Consider the following 16,913-nt stretch of genomic DNA (forward strand, 5'->3'; position numbering starts at 1 on the left):
AACATTATATGAGGATGGGCATAAGCATAAGCATAAGAAGAACCTGCTCAATCAGGCCAGTGGGCCATCTAGTCCAGCATCCTAAACTCACAGTGACCAATCAGATGTCTATGGGAAGACTGCAAGCATGACCTGAGTGCAACAACACCCTCTTCTCATGCAATTTCCAGCAACTGGTATTTGGAACCATGCTGCCTCCAACAGTGGTGGTAGAGTTGGAGACTTCCGCTAAGGCAAATGATATCCTCTTCTACCAAGGACCATTACCCCACAAGAAAATTCACCTGAAGGCCACAAACAATTAGCCAATTACTCCAATTGCATTAGGCAACAAATTGCATTTGTGTGTGAGAGAAAATATACAGCCTAAGAAGATACTACTGTGTATTGTTGCCATATCCTGAAGCTCTTGCTACTCTGATCCTGATCTGCTTAAATGACCATGACAACTACACTTGGAAAGCAGGGATGGGGAGCTGGTGGCCCTTTAGATGTTATTGGGCTACAACTCCCATCTTTCCAGATGATTGACCATGCTGGTTAGGGCTGATGGGAGTTGAGTCCAAGCAACATCTGGAAGGCTGCAGGTTCTTTAGCCCTGCTGGAGGGAAAGGTGGGTGAAAACACGTGCTAGATCCTTCTACCAGGACTGTTGTTATTATTTGCCAAAGCAAGCAGGTGATGAAGGAAGGGTTGGATGCTGCTGTTAAAAGTGCATGGAGCACCTTGCTGTAGGACCACCTGCTTGGCCACTCTCTTTGCCAGCCCTCCCCACTGAGTAAATGGAGAACAGCTGCTAGGAAATGCTTCAGGACAGCATGAAATTAAGGGGAGGGATGCAGCCAGCTCTTAGCTCAGACAGTCCCCACACATGGGCCAGAACAATACATTTCAAAACTTTTGAAAAAAGCAAAAAATGGTTGTATCCCAAGGAAATGTTTCTTAAAAAGTGCATTGTGAGGAATGAGTGATCTAGTGTGGTAAACCTGGTTGTATGCTGGGCCAAACAGAAATGCTGCCCCTCTCCCTAGCTTGCTGCAGAAATTAGGATGGGGGTGGAATGCAGCAGAACCAAACAAACATGGGGGTTATTGGTGGCAACCTGCAGAACTTTGCCCTACAGTGTACTCAGAAGTTGAGCTCAATAGAGCTTACAAACAGGTCAGGGTACAGGAGTGCAGCCTATGTCTTCCAAGTTTCTTCTCCTGATATAGGCATTATTTAGGAAACCCTTATATTCATGAGAGCATCTTTACCTAGATGTCTCTGTTCCTTTTCATATGTTGGTTATCCCTCAGTAGTAGGGCACCTGCTTTGCATGCAGAAAGTTCCAGCTTCCATCCCCAACAACTCTAGGTAGGGCTAGGATAAGATCCTGCCTAAAACCCTGTACAGCTGCTGCTAATCAGTGTAAACCAGGGTGTCCAAACTTGGGTCTCCAGCTGTTTGGGGGCTACAATTCCCACCATCCCTGACCACTGGTCCTGCTAGCTAGGGATGATGGGAGTTGTAGTTCAAAAACACATGGAGACCCAGGTAGACACCACAGGTGGAAACTGTGGTGTAGATAATACTGATCTAGATGGACCAAAGGTCTGACTCAGTATAAGGCAGCTTGTTGTGTTCCACTTTGAAGATTCACAAGAAACCAAGATCCCACAGGCATAGTTTGCTTCTTTTTCCTGGTGTGAAAGGCTATGAACTTTTTTGTTTTCTTTCGTTCTTCCTATTGCAAAAAAAAAACAAAAAACCCCAGGAACTATTGTTTTTCTTACTGGATCAATAAGTTGAAGCTGCTTAAATAAAATATGAAGACTGCAGTTGTGTGGTGTTTGACACACCAGGTTGCCAACAACCTCAAAGGGAGTGTTGACCCATGGATGTGAAATTCAGTCTTTGGTATAACTGGCTCACACAGTCCAACTAAGCCCAAAGGATATGTTTTTATTGGTTTTTATCATAGTGAGAATCTGACCCTGATTTCCCCCCTACTTCCTATCTCCCTTGATATATTATGGATTAGAAGACCACATTTACATTTGTATGACAGCTTTGAAACATTTGGTCTTGCTGTCGGCTTGGAGAGTGAAATTTTATTTTATGTATATATGAATTTATCAGTCATATAGTGTTAGCTGCTGATGTAAGAAACAAACAGATGTGGGTTAACTCATAGGACAATTCCCCAAGTAGCACAGTATGGGTCAGGTGCTTCCCAAGGCAAAACAGCAGCAGTGAGGAATGTCAGGCCTGAGGGACAAATGTGGCATGCCCTCCAACATGCCACAGAGGAAAACCGGGATGCGCATCTTTTGTATCCGTGCTCCTGCATGAGTTGTGTGACTTGCATGAGAATGCCCCCAAATGCATGGGGTTTTTTTTTGGGGGGGGGTCATGCTCTCACAGGAGCCAGGTGACTCACACGAGAGCACCCCCCCAAAAAAAGGGCATCTTATGGGGCTGTCCTCTTGCAGGAGCCAAAACTGGACATCCTGGGATCCAATAAGAAGCTGGGATGACTTGTATAATTCTGGGATGTCCTGGTCAGATTGAGACAGTTGAGGGGGTATGCTATGGGCCTCTAGACATCTCTATCTAGGCTGGATCTACACTGACCTGTTTAACGATATTAGAATGATATAAGATATGTCATTCTAAAACGTCACAGAGCATACTTGTAAATTAAAGTGTTTTTTATCTTGGCTTTTGCCTGTCAAAACGCTGTCTCCCTGGTCTTCGCAGTTGAAAGAAATTTGCTTCTGAATGCCAGTTGTTTGAAACTACAGGAGGTGTGGGAACAGGATGCTGGACTAGATGGGACATTAGCCTGATCCAGCAGGCTCTTCTTGTGTTCTTAATTTCAGAGGGGGTGGGAGAGAAGCAAGCAAGCAAGAGAGAGCTTTGTCACTGATTCAAGCAGCACTGCTTAGTAATTAAGAAGAGAATACTCTGTGGGACACAGCATCAGGGATAGTCTTATAAGAATAGAATTGTAGTGTTTGGAAGGTACCCTGAGGATCATCTAGTCCAACCCCTTGCAATGCAGGAATATGCAGCTGACCCATACAGGATTGGAGTAATCAGCACCATGCTCTAACTGAGCTATCCATTATCAATGCAGTAGCTGAGATAAATTTAGTTTCTTCATCTGACCAAAGCTTCTGCATTGGAATCACAGCTTCAATGGGGGCATCAGTTTCTGCATACACCTCTCAGAGTCATTCTTACTGCATTGCTCATCTTGGGATCCCTCATAAACTCCCATGGTGCCTGCCACAACAGCACTTGGTCCTTGTCAGTAGAACAAATAGTCCAAATCAAACAATAAATCCTTTCATGCACTCTGCAAACTTCTTATTGGGTAATATAGTGGAGGTAAATTGCTGGTAGCTGCATGTTTCATTATTTACCTTAACCTAGAGGTGGGGGGGGGCAGTGACTGGTCCTCCAAATGTTAGACTACAACATCTATCAGTTCCAGTGTTCATGGTCAATGGTCAGGTAAGTTAGTAACTGTAGTCAAGCAACTTCTGGAGGTGCTTCAAGTTCTGCACCTGTCTGGCTTGTTGCTTTTTGGAAATAATACAATCCATATGAGTTTACTTTCAGCTGCTCTCTTCCTCTCTGCTTGGGCCAGATATGGCCTAAGAGGCCAGCTGATAGGTGGGAGATTGAAGCAGATGCTGGAAACAGGATATACCTCCCTGTTTTCAAGTGTAATTGCTAGACTGCATCCTAAGAAAGACAACTGACATTCAAAACGATTCAGATGTTATCTCCTAGTGGGCAGCCTTATACCTCTGAGGCCTTCTCCTTGGAGCTTTGATTAGCTTGTCACTCTCCAATAATTGAAAGCTGTACGGGGTCATGAAATGGCATTTCTCTCTGAGTCTCTCTGCTTGTTATGGTGTATCTCTGGTATGCTACAGAACAACCTTTCTCAGCTCAGTACCCTATAGGAGTTTTGTACTCCCAGATGCCCTCCCCAACATGGACAGTGCATGGGGATGATGCGGAGCATCAGGGGAGCATCAGGGGAGCACAAAGTTGGGGAGAGCTGCTACGGAACTCACTTAGGCTCCAAGCCTACCAAAAATTAGTAGATTGACATGGGATAAGATCTGAATATCATATCTCTCTCTCTCACACACACACACACACACATATATATATATATATATATATATATATATCGCAAAATTTATATATAGCTAGTTTGTTATTGTCCATCCATTGGTAGCCTTTCAGATTACAGCAATGTGCCCTAAGTGGAGCTATACTTGGGGTTGGCTTGGAGACTGCAGCTAGTTCAGAACACAGCAGTTAGGTTTCATATGGCACAAACTACCACTTGCTTGTGAAGTTATACCTGGTTTATCCCTTAGCTACCTAGTAAGCCATGTTGGGAAGGTGTCTCCTGCAAGTCCCCAAGGTCTTAGGAGCTCACTCTGCAGTAGCTCAGAGCAGGGCTTTTAGTGTGGCTGCCCCTGCTCTGTGGAACAGCATTTATGTTGAGGCATGCCAGGGACCCACAACTGGAAACAGTTGAAGAATTTTTTGTTCCGACAGGTTTTCTGAGCTGAATAAATGAGTCTTTGCTGTGAGTGTCTATTATATATTGTTTTTGTTTATTTATTGGCTGTGTTTTTAACTGTTTTCTCCCCTTCTGTTTTCATTGTTTATCACCTGGAAAGCAAATGATGATGATAATAACTAATAAATAATTTATTAAACATGTTACTTGCCCCAAAGGCTTCCAAGCAACTAGCAACACATTTAGAAACAATAAAATAAACATATCATACTATAAAAACAAGTAAACTCCATAACAGTTACTGGAAGCTTTGGCAACCAACTATATAGTTTGTAGGTTTCATTTCATTTCTAGGGGAAGTGTAGGATTGACTAATGTTGCTCAGAGACCCAGAACATTTTAAGAAATTCATGAGTGGAGATGGAAAAAGACCACTGGATAAATGCTTTTTTTCACCCAACCCTATTTTTCTTCGCTTGTGTATGCTCTGTGGATATTTCAATGAGTAGACTCCTTAGAGTCATTCTTTAAGGCAGCTTCCCCCAGCCTGGTGATTTCTGGGGGTTGTTGGACTACAACTACCATAAGTTAGAACCATTCCCCATGACCTAGCACCCTTGAGTCTTTTCTTTTATTATTATTTTTTAATTTGTGTTTTATTGATCATCAGTTACAAATTAATTAGATGTAAAAAGAAGAAAAGAAAGAGAATTATATCAACAACAGCAACAAAAAGGCAGAGTGCAGAGCCATCACAAAGAGGGAAAAATATAACAGAGGCAGTCTCAGTTGAGGATCACTGGATGTACAGTATTCAGATGAAACTATCATTCCACAATGTTTTGTGCATTGCTGGCAGATGGAAGCCATACTCAATAAATTGTGCATATTCAATATGTTTCATAAAATTTTGTGTTTTTCTTTCCAGTACAATTATGAAATGTCCGGTCCAATTAGATCCCCAAATAGCTCTATTATTTTATTTACATCTAGAAGCTCAAGGAACGCCTAATAAATACATTATTACCCTTGATTCTTATTGGAGCAGTCCCTTTATTTTTCAAAAGGAGAGCAAATCCCTTTTTTTAAAAAAGCGTGTGTGACCTACATAACATTAAGATCTTTGCTGCGTGAATTTTTTTGGCCAGTGAAGCAGCAGGAGAATCTGCATTCGGCACAATGTTGTGCCTTAGCTCATGCAACAGCTGTTCTATAGGGAAAGCTATTTCGACTAGTTAGATTTCTGACACCCCTTTGAATGGTGGCTGGCAGGGAAAGACTTGAGCTGTCACAGCTTGGCTGCAGGGATTCGGTCAGAAGACAGAGAGTGAAGAAAAGATGGTGCATTCAAATAAATATAAACACTGCGTGGATTGATTCTTGCTGTGCATGCTTCCAAGTTTCCACTTTTTATGAATCATTTTTCTTCTCCAAGATTTGAGGGTCACCAGTAGTTAACTTCAATTTCAGAAATAGCCAGATGGTTGTACTTATTTCAGGCAAGGGAAGTGAGTGTTATATATTTGCAGCCAGATGAACAGGGATATCCTCTGGAAGACGAGAATGTCCTCCCCCCATTCCCCCTTCTCCGCTTTCCAAAATATTTCTCCACATTGCTGACAACTCTGAACCTGAACACCATATCGCTATATATAGTTGAGAGTGGGGAGCAATTGCCCATATCCCTAAGCCATGGTGGTTAAACACATGACCCCCAGGCACACATGGCCCATGAGGTCTTTTGGCAGCCCTCAACAATGTCAACATCAAGTTCATTATCAGGAACGAGCTGGATGTAAATGACACTGTGCAAGTTGCAGTTAATTCTTTTTTTCTTTTTCAAATTTGTTTAAAAAAGTAATACAATGCAATAGTATGCAAGACAAAGTTGACTACCAATTTTACTACCATTTTTTAAACTTTGCTCAAAATCAAGCTGTCATTGAATCCAAAGAACCATTAAATATGACTGAACATTTGACAATATCAGCTTTTAAAAATCTAAGAATAGTGGCATTCATCTACTGCTTAAATTAGAGTACAGGTCTCCCAACAATCACATTACCTATACACAATTCTGTACTGTTTTTATACTGAAGCTAACAATGAGCTGCATTCGACTTCACATTCTTAGCAAAATCATTGACTTTTGAGCACAAAATCTTTACAGCAGCTTTATAACTCCACTCTTCATCTTCATCTTCCTCCTCCTCCTCCTTCTTCTTCCTCCTCATCTTCTTCAGGTTCTACTTTCTTCTTGGAGCCATGCTGGCCTACCTGGACCTTTCTTTCCTGCATCACCCTTCCCCTTGGCACGATATGCTGCAACATCCTTCTCATACTTCTCCTTTAGTTTTGCTGCCTTCTGTTCAAAGGGCTGTTTGTCTTTTGCTGTTTGCTCAGACCACATTTCGCCTAGTTTCTTTACTGTATCACCAATAGACAAACCTGGGTGGTCGCTTTTTATCTTGGGTGATGCTCAGAACAAAACAGGAAGAAAGCAGATGGTGGTCTTTTGGGGGCATTGGGGTCCTTCTTCTTCTTCTTCTTCTTCTTCTTCTTCTTCTTCTTCTTCTTCTTCTTCTTCTTCTTCTCCCCTTTAGGAGGAATATAACTTTTCATCTCCCTATCATAATGAACTTTGTCACCCTTTGCCATGTTTTCAAACTTGCCTTTTTCTTTTGCTGACATTGTCCTCCATTTCTCGGAACATTTCTTGGAGAAGTTGGAAAAGTTGACCGAAGTGTCCAGGTGCTTCTTCTTATGTTCCTTGTGGCACATTTGCATGAAATAAATGTACAGCGGCTTGTTCAGGTTGCCTTTGCCAATGGCTGCGGTAACAGTCCCTGATCGGTGGGAAAAGACATTTGTGGTACTTAGCTCCTCACCTGGTGGAGCTGAGGAAGAGAAGCAGCGGCCATTGGTGATGTCGAGAGGGGGGTCAAGTAAAGCGCATGGATCACCTTCCTTCACTGCAGTTGTATGGGAAGTTAATTCTTCATTAGCAAAGACACGATCTGCACAAACTTGCTGGAGTTGCAGGCCTAATGAGCACAGCAGCTCATCCCCAGTAGGCCTGACCCCCATGAAGCAGTTACTGAGACTGACAATCTCTGCCTCCCCACAGCTGTCTAAGACCCCTCCTCTCCAGAGCTTTTTCCAAGCAGTTGGAGATTTCACCTGGGTGAAGCCATCCTTTCATCTGCCCTTTTCATGTCTCTTCTGGTTCTGGGAAGGAAGCTTGTTGCAGCAAGAGGGGGAGACACCTGCAACTCTGCACCAGTCTGATTCATTTCTGCCTCTTGGCCTCCTTTGTCCCATGCTCCTCCTTCAGCTTCTGCCTCTGATTCTGGTCTTTTTCTCTGCTCCAGACTCTGCCAGCTCACTAAATCCTCTTACCTCTTCAGCACCTCCTCCTCCTCCTTTCTCTCTACTCCCTCTGACCATGCATCATTGTCCCATCACCAGCCCTCGGGCTCTGAGACTTCTTTCCTTCAAGGTTCCCCAGCTGGTTCCTCCCAACATTCCTCTGCATCTAACTAGTCCATGATATGCATGTACAGTGCCCTCAGACCTACTGCCTCCAGATCACCTTTTTTAAGGGATTGAGGGAAGTGGGGAATTTCTTTTCAGCCCCTTTTCTAATGATCTCCAACATAAAATTTACAGTTTTCCATAGCTGCCTCACAATGGTTCAACATCTTCAAATAATAATAATAATAATAATAATAATAATAATGGCCTCCAAAAAAATATAAAAGAACATATGATACATCAGACATTATGACCCCAAGGTCACATTCCAGGTTATAGAATTATAGAATCTTAGAGTTGGAAGGGATCTCAAGAATCATCCAGTTCAACCCCCTGCAATGCAGAAATTTCAATAAATCATACATGGCAAATGGTCATCCAACTTCTGCTTAAAAACCTCCAAGTAGAGTCCACAACCTGCTGAGGGGGGTTGTTCCAGCACCAGTGGAACCACCAGTCACCACCAGTTCAGTCCCATTAGTATATATGGGAATTGAGGGTGTTTTTGCCCCAGTGTGCATCACTTTACACTTACATACTTTGAATTGAATGCACCAATTTATTGCCCATTTACCAGTTTAAGAGTTCCTTTTGGAGTTCCTTGCAATCACTTTTTGTTTTAAATGCCTTGAACCATTTGGTATCATAAGCAAACTTGGCTACTTCATAGTTCATCCCCAACTTGGAGGGCTTTAAAAGAGGATTAGACAAATTCAGGGAAGATATGGCTACCAGTGGCTGCTAGTTATGATGGCTATGTTCTTCTTCCACAGTTGGAGGCAGCAGTGCTGTTGAATACCAGGTGCTGGAAACCATGGGGGTGGGGAGTGCTCTTGTACTTGGGTTCTGCTTGCAGGTTTCCCACAGGCAACTATCCGTTCAGCCACTATAAGAACAAGATGCTGGACTATATAAGGCCATCAGCCTGATCCAACAGGCTCTTCTTAAGTTCTTACATCCTAATCTTTCTGGGTCTCAATTTCTACTTTGGAAGAACTGTACACTTATTCCTCAAGTGTCTGTAGATGTACCTTCATGGAACTCCATATATGTGGGGTTGGTGTGTAATTTTTTCTCTGGGTTTCCACAAATGCTTGTTCCCAATTTCTGGATTTGCTTCATTAAGTTGATTCACCCAGTCTTTGGAGGCTGCTTAAAGGCCTAATAGCATATTGAAGAAGAAATCTGGTCTGAAATTCATTGCAGCCTTCTGTGTTTTAACCTGGTTTCCCCTTGAAAGCCCCCAGGAACATACAGGATTCAATATGAGAGAGAACTCCAAATAGCATTTCTTTTCTGAGCACTGTTTGAAAGCAGGAAGAAGGCATATCATCTAAAGCTTTTGAGAATAAATATAGGGAGAGGAAGGCTCAGATAACCTCAAATGGCTAAGATGTACAGACTTTCCCCTCCCACCCCACTCCTGAAAATCCATCTGTGATGCTAGTTATACCTATTAACATCCACCTTGACACTGCAAACCAGTTTCAAATGCAACAGAAAAATGGGACTAATTACCAGAATTTCTGGCTATGCCTATACTGGATTCTTCATTGGCAGGCTAATGGGTGACCTGCTCTGCCTTGGCTTTTATATCTGTAGTATGATTAGGAGGCTCATAAGCCACATATAATACAAAGCCTTCTAAATTTAGCCCAATAATTGAGCCATGTGACATTACCTTTCCACTGATGAGAGGAGCTGGAAATCAATGCAATTGATCAATGTGATTTGCTGTCTTCATAATGAGAAAGGGAAATGTGAGAACCCTTTTTCATTGTTGCAGAAGCTCCCTGAAGCACAGACTCCAGCAAAATGTCCAAATGGTTCCAGTTTTGGCCAGGTAAATTCAGAAATCACCACTGAAACCATAGAATCAAATATCATTTTGGGTAAGAAGAAAATGTGCTGGTTTATGGTCCTCCTCTAAAAGAGGAGTGGGAAATACAGAAAAAAACCTAGCACTTGTTCCAGGTGGTCCATCACCTCCCAACATGCCTATCTCCTGCCAGCTGTTCTGTGGAAAGATCCTTATTTGCTTATTTTTGATGTTGATCATTGTGATTTTTTTGATTGGATGCTGATATTACTTGCAAGCCACTGAAGAATGGGCTTGTGTACTGAAAGGCATTTGTAAATGACTGCAGTTACTAAATACAAAATTGAGTTTATTTTAGTCCTCTTTGAATAAAGTGTTGATTTAGATGCAGCCTTAAACAGACTCAGTCTACTGACCCAGCCTGTTCCACTTTGCCTTCACTGATTGGCAATGCCTTTCCGGAAAGTTAAGAGAATTAGAAACTTGGGGCACTTTGAAAACATTCCTGAGTTACGACGGTAATAATTTTGAAGTTCTTGGATTTTGAAAACTGTTCCCATCTGGACTGAAAAAGGAAATGAAGGGAGTGACACATGCTGGTTTTGTGTGGCTTTTGACAATGCACCTGTCCTGGGGATTTTGTGCCATATGGTGCTCTGCCTCAGGCTGCAAGAGAGAACGGGTGTAGCTCAGTAGCAGAGCAATTGTTCTGCATACAGAAGGTCCTAGGATCAATCTCCAGCATCTCCAGTAGAGGTGGGGAAAGTCTCACGTCTTTTCTTTTTATTAATAGTTTGTATTCATGTTAATATAAATATATAAAAAAATAATAGAAAATATGAATAGAAACATGTATTAATAAGAAAGGAGCAAGAAAGGAAGGTGGAAGGAGGAAGGTGAATTTAATATTAAATTAATGTGAAAAAAATATATAAGGAGATATATTGACTGCTGCTTTGTCAGAACTCTATAAACGTATACCATCTTTTGATAAATTTGTTTTGATCATTGCTATAAATTGTTTCCCCCCCCCCATTATATGTTTGCTTTATCTGCAAGTCCATTTCCCAACTTTAGTCATTCCATAACTGTTAGGGGATTTGGGGGGCAATGAGAACTCACAGGCAACATTTTGGCAACTTCTGGGATAAAGGCTACCTCTGATTTTTTGTTCTCATTCCTTCATTCAAGCCCCTTCCTTTGTGTCTGTATCAATGAATATCTTTTTCTTTTGTGTTTTAAATGTTAGAATTAGATTTTAAAATTTACTGTACTTTCTGTGTGATCATGAAAAGCATTATTAAAAAAAAAATACAGGATGAAATGTAGGAATGATTTAATGAAATGGATCCCAAATTCTCAGTAGGAATGTATGCGGATGTGGAGAACCACATACTAAATCACTCCAGGTAATTTTCTTTTCTTTTCTGGCCAGGTATGTGAGGGAAAGAAAAGGAAAGGGCAAGAATGATCAATGCCTCACTGAAATATTTATAGAAATCTACAGCCAAATTCTGCAGCTGCTTGAAGATCAAGAGTGCCTCTTATCTCCCTCCATGAGTCAGAGAATCAAAACTTCCTTCCTTATTAGCTTTGGAGACAAAGGAACAAGGTCGTCATATTCATCTAAATAACTCAAGACACCTGAATAACTTCAGGGGGAAGGAGAAAGCGACATGCTGTACAGTGTAGACCTGGAGGGCTAGTACTGAATACAGAGTCTGGGCAGATGGCTATCCTGTCTCACAGCTGCACCAAATTCATGAGTAAAGATGCCACTCAATGGTCAGCAGGCTACTGCAGGTGACACAGAAAATCCAACTTTGGGATATTTTGGCCTATGGGAAGCCTACAAGCTGGACATGAATGCAATGCTCTTCCCTCCTGCAGTTTCCAGCAACTCGTATTTGGAAGCAAAAAAGAAGAAAAAGGGTAAAGGACTCCTGGACGGTTACATCCAGTCAAAGGCGACTATGCCACTCATCTCACTCATCTCACTCATCTCACTTTCAGGCCCAGGGAGCTGGCAGTTGTCCACAGACAGGTTTCCGGGTTAAGTGGCCAGCAAGACTAAGCCGTTTCTGGCACCGTGATAGAAACCAGAGCGCACAGAAATGCTGTTTACTTTCCTGTCACAGTGGTACCTATTTATCTACTTGCACTGGCGTGCTTTCGAACTGCTAGATTGGCAGGAGCCGGGACAGAGCAACTGGAGCTCACTCCGTCATGGGGATTCAAACCGCCGACCTTCTGATCAGCAAACCCAAGAGGCTCAGTGGTTTAGGCCACAGCGCCACCCTATACAGCCTCTGACTGTGGAGGTTCTAACTTTCATCTTTATCCTGCTTTGTTTGTTCATTGACCCTGGCTACTAGTTTCTCCCATGGCTTCTCAACTTGTGACTCACCTCCAACAAGATTTCTAAACGGTGATTCTGTGAAACAGGATGCTAGATTAGATGGGCTTTTGTTCTGATTGAACAGGGCCATTTTTTATGTTCATCATTCACACACTTATTTAATTGGTGATTTTTATATGGGGGGAATGTTGCTTTCGAACAAACACCACAAGCTGCTTTGAAAAGCCCATTCTTTATAGGCAATCCCATTTCAGCTAAGGTTTTGGGGAAATCTATCAATCAATGTCAGTGGTTTTTAATCAAATCCTTCATTCCAGTGCACAATAAGTGTTCAACAATATACCCCCCCCCCAGTCCCCCAATAGGCTTCAGTGCTAACAGGTGGGCTCCTAATGGCAGATGTTTTTGAAAGAAAACATTATTGTATTATGAAATTATTTTGCTGTCCTCTAAATGCTAGTCTAAATAAATGAATTTCATTTGTTTCATTACTTCTAATTATGAAAATGAACTGTAATTCAAATGAATGAACTCCACGTTTTTCATTAGATTCTAATGGAAGGAGAAACTGATATACCATGGAACAGCCTATACAGAACAGTGAGACAGAGCAGGAAGGGGAGTGAGGGAGAAAAAGGTGTGTGTATGTGTGTGTGAAGTTGACAGGTATATATTGTGTACAAAATGGAGAATGGTAGTCTTCCCTACAGGAACATTTGCAGGCCTGAAGCCCTGGGGGAATAGGGAAGTACAGTCATACTTCGGGTTACAGGCGCTTCAGGTTGCATTTTTTCAGGTTACAGATGCGCCAAAACCCGGAAGTACCGGAATGGGCTACTTCCAGGTTCCCGTGGTCGCACATGCGCAGAAGCACTGAATTGCATGCGCAGACGCGCTGCTGCAGGTTGTGAATGCTATAGGTTCCAAACGTGCATCCCGCATAGATCACGTTTGCAACCCGAGCATCCACTGTACAGTGTATGAAAATACCACACTCTTTGGATAGAAAGCACCGAATTGACAGGCAGCAGAAGGTAGCAGAAAGGACTTACCATTGTGGCAGAGAGTTTCCTTCTTCCCCCCATCTTCTTTTAAAACATGCTAAGGCACTTTTAAAAGCAGGAATCCTTGGTGGCGGCATTTTTGCTGATATAATAAGAGTGGAGCTCTGGACACTCTCAGCACCATTCTTAGTTTCCTGAAAGCCTCTAAGAAGAGCACTTGAATGCATGCACTTGCATGGCAGTGAAAGTGACCAGAGCTTCACAGGCGCTGCTGTACCCTCAAAGCTGCCAAAAACTCACCCCCTCCACCCAAACGGCAACCAAAACAGCTTCCCCTCCAGTTCACCTCTTGTGGGTGGGAATAACACAATGGGACAAGATTGCATTCATGCATACATACATACATGGGATTTTCCTAATTTGTGCTCCTAGCTGGACATGTATTGGACAGCCCATTGGAGGGTTCCTCATCTTCATGTGTGACTTTTGGTGGTTGAGGCTGGGTTGGTGCTATAAGGAGGGGGAAATCCACACATTCTGTTGCATCTTTGAATCCTGGCCATGGACCTGAGCTCACTCTCACTTTATAAGGTGAACCATACTGTTCAGTAAGCTATTCAGAAGATCCTATGATCTGGGGAAATGGCTGGAAATGTAAGTCATATGAAAACCTTGCTGGAGAGAATAATTGAATCTTTGAAGAAAAGTAAGCTTGTACAATGAGCACTCACACTTTACATTTTGGGTGCCCTTTGCGGGATCGCCCGCAGTGCTACAGTTCCCAGGGAACTTAATGGCAAACAGGGACCTGCCTGCCTCTCAGTGTTATTATTTGGAGGTTCATGCCCAGCGTCAATAGTCAAGTTACCCTGCTGGGAGGTGGAGCCAGTCCCATTTATATATAGGAGGTGGAGCTGACAGTAGCCAGGCAGTTGGCTCAGGAGATTCACCCACCCTCTCCTCCCTTAGTTTAATGTTTTTGTGTTTTCAGGTTAACTTTTCTTCCTGTTTAGCAGGTGCTGCTGCGGTCATTGACTCGTTGCTGTTGAAGAACCAGGAAGAAATTTTTCTGCATTGGCAGGTTTTGTCTTCCCCGTAGCAATTCATCACAACTTTTACGGCTATGGAATCCTAAAGGTGGAATCCTTTAGTCTTTTCTTCCCTATAACGGGGTGTGTGTGAAGTGGTGACTCACCCCCATGCGGCGTTGATTCCAGGGTCCCCTCTTAAAAGGGGTTATATATATATGGGTGTCACTGGCCATAGATCAAAAGGCTGTCAGTGAACTACCCTGTGTGCAGGGATATGGGCTGGGCTGCCTGCATACACATATGTCTTACAGTGCACCCCTATATCCCATTTGCCCTAATGTGCCCCAGTTCCCCTGGCTGGGGGGCTGGGAGGGATACATGTCCAAGGCCTAAGCCAAGGTCTTCCTACATTTGGAAGTTTAATAAAGTTGTGGCCTAATTTAATCCATAACACGTTGTCAGAATCATTATTCCTTTCCTATGATCCCTGGGGGCTGGGGCTGTCATGGCCTGGTCACACAATGAGTGTTCAGGACCTAAGAGGTGAATTAAATTATTGTAATAGTTGTAGTTGTAGATGTAGTTGTTGTTGTTACCACTGGTACTACTACTACCAGTAATATATTTATCATTTTCTAAACCACTATCTTAAAGCGATTTACTTATACAATAATTAAAAGCACTTAAAAATACTAAAACAACAAATATATATAAAAAATTTAAATCCCTAACAAGTGGAAAGCCTGTCAGAACAAAAAACATATTCAGCTGTTTCCAGAAAGTACAAGATCATGGGTGCATGCAGTATCTTGATGGAACTTCTGTTTCACAAAATGGGGAAAACTGCATCGTAAGTCCTTCTCTGCGTTACTGGAATACGGAAGACATTTCATTCAGCTCAGAAGCAAGTTGCATTAGAATCTATATGTTGTTGATGTTGTTGTTGTTGTTTAGTCATTTAGTCGTGTCCGACTCTTCGTGACCCCATGGACCAGAGCACGCCAGGCACTCCTGTCTTCGCATCTATATGTAGCATCTCTTTATATTCAAAATTGAGATTGATTCAGCAAAAAATATTGCTCCAGGTATGTTGGACTCCACAGTGTCTGTATAGGAAGGACCTGGGTGGTTTAGATAACTCATAAAATCATATAATTGTACAGTAGAAGGGACTTCAAAGCTGGTGATGTAAGTAATGCTGCAAGTGCCTCTTTGAAGGATATGATTTGGGGGTATGTCCTGTGTTGTTGCCTTTCTGGTCAGAATTTTTTTGTTCATTGTAACTTTGTTTTGCAGATGTTCACAAACTCTTAAATTATATCGTTGTGGTGTGGGGGCTAACTAACAGACAACAAAAAATGTGCCCCACATGCTCATGTGATAGGAAAGAGATTTATATTGCAAATCTATTTAGTTGTTGGAAGGTCTCTCTGTCCTTTCTACATCTGAATGCCTGATTATAATCATCAATCTTGTTTAGATACTCATCTGGACATATGGACTGCCTTGTATTCTTTTATATGTTTAAGTTAGGATTTATGGACTTTTTATTGTTAAAGTTAGATGATGATGTCTCTATCTTGCCATCCATGCTATAATCTGTAAAAAATAAAATAAAAAGTAAATTAGAACACTAAATAAAATAAATAAATAAGATTTAAAAACAGTAGTCTGGCAATTACATCTATCATCTATCTATCTATCTATATCTATCTATCTATCTATCTATCTATCTATCTATCTATCTATCTATCTATCTATCATCTATCTATCTATCTATCATCTATCTATCTATCTATCTATCTATCATCTATCTATCATCTATCTATCTATCTATCATCTATCTATCTATCTATCTATCTATCTATCTATCTATCTATATCTATCATCTATCTATCTATCTATCTATATCTATCTATCTAATCTATCTATCTATATCTATCTAATCTATCATCTATCTATCTATCTATCATCTATCTATCATCTATCTATCTATCTATCTATCTATCTATCTATCTATCATCTATCTATCTATCATCTATCTATCTATCTATCATCTATCTATCTATCTATCTATCTATCATCTATCTATCTATCATCTATCTATCTATCTATCATCTATCTATCTATCTATCTATCTATCTATCTATCTATCTATATCTATCATCTATCTATCTATCTATCTATCTATATCTATCTATCTAATCTATCTATCTATATCTATCTAATCTATCATCTATCTATCTATCTATCATCTATCTATATCTATCTATATCTATCTATCTATATCTATCTATCTATCTATCTATCTATCTATCTATCTATCTATCATCTATCATCATCTATCATCATCTATCATCTCTCTCTCTCCCCCTCAAGGCAAAATATCAAAATAGCTTCAGGGATGGCAGGTCTTATTCCTGACATATTATCTCTGATCTTTTCAAACTTCACACCTCTCATAAACACAGTTTTCCCCAACTTGTGTTTCCTTAAGCGTGGTGTGGAAACAGCTGTTCTGGAAAAGAGCAGCACGTTAATCGATGTATAGTTCTGCTCACCTTATCTTGGATGCACAGAAGCACAAAGGACGGTGACATTTTACTCCCTTGTGCTTTGTAAGTTGCGTCAA

The 16,913-nt window shown here is 41.5% G+C and overlaps 1 long non-coding RNA gene and 1 pseudogene across 2 annotated transcripts in view; one reads left to right on the top strand and one right to left on the bottom strand.

Annotated features, from left to right (window-relative positions):
* Positions 1-15,945, top strand: part of LOC310836126 — a 62,501-nt gene extending 46,556 nt beyond the window's left edge. Inside the window, exon 3 of the long non-coding RNA XR_014559875.1 lies at positions 11,323-15,945. This is a non-coding gene — a long non-coding RNA (uncharacterized lncRNA). The remainder of the gene's footprint in view (positions 1-11,322) is intronic.
* LOC310837113 (high mobility group protein B2 pseudogene) lies at positions 6,476-7,621 on the bottom strand (annotated as a pseudogene). Its single transcript has one exon. The product of its transcript is annotated as a high mobility group protein B2 pseudogene (transcript).
* Positions 15,946-16,913: the final 968 nt, after the last annotated feature.

The sequence above is a fragment of the Podarcis gaigeae genome (genome assembly GCF_964106915.1).
Source record: "Podarcis gaigeae genome assembly, chromosome: Z".
In the NCBI taxonomy this organism is placed as follows: domain Eukaryota; kingdom Metazoa; phylum Chordata; class Lepidosauria; order Squamata; family Lacertidae; genus Podarcis; species Podarcis gaigeae.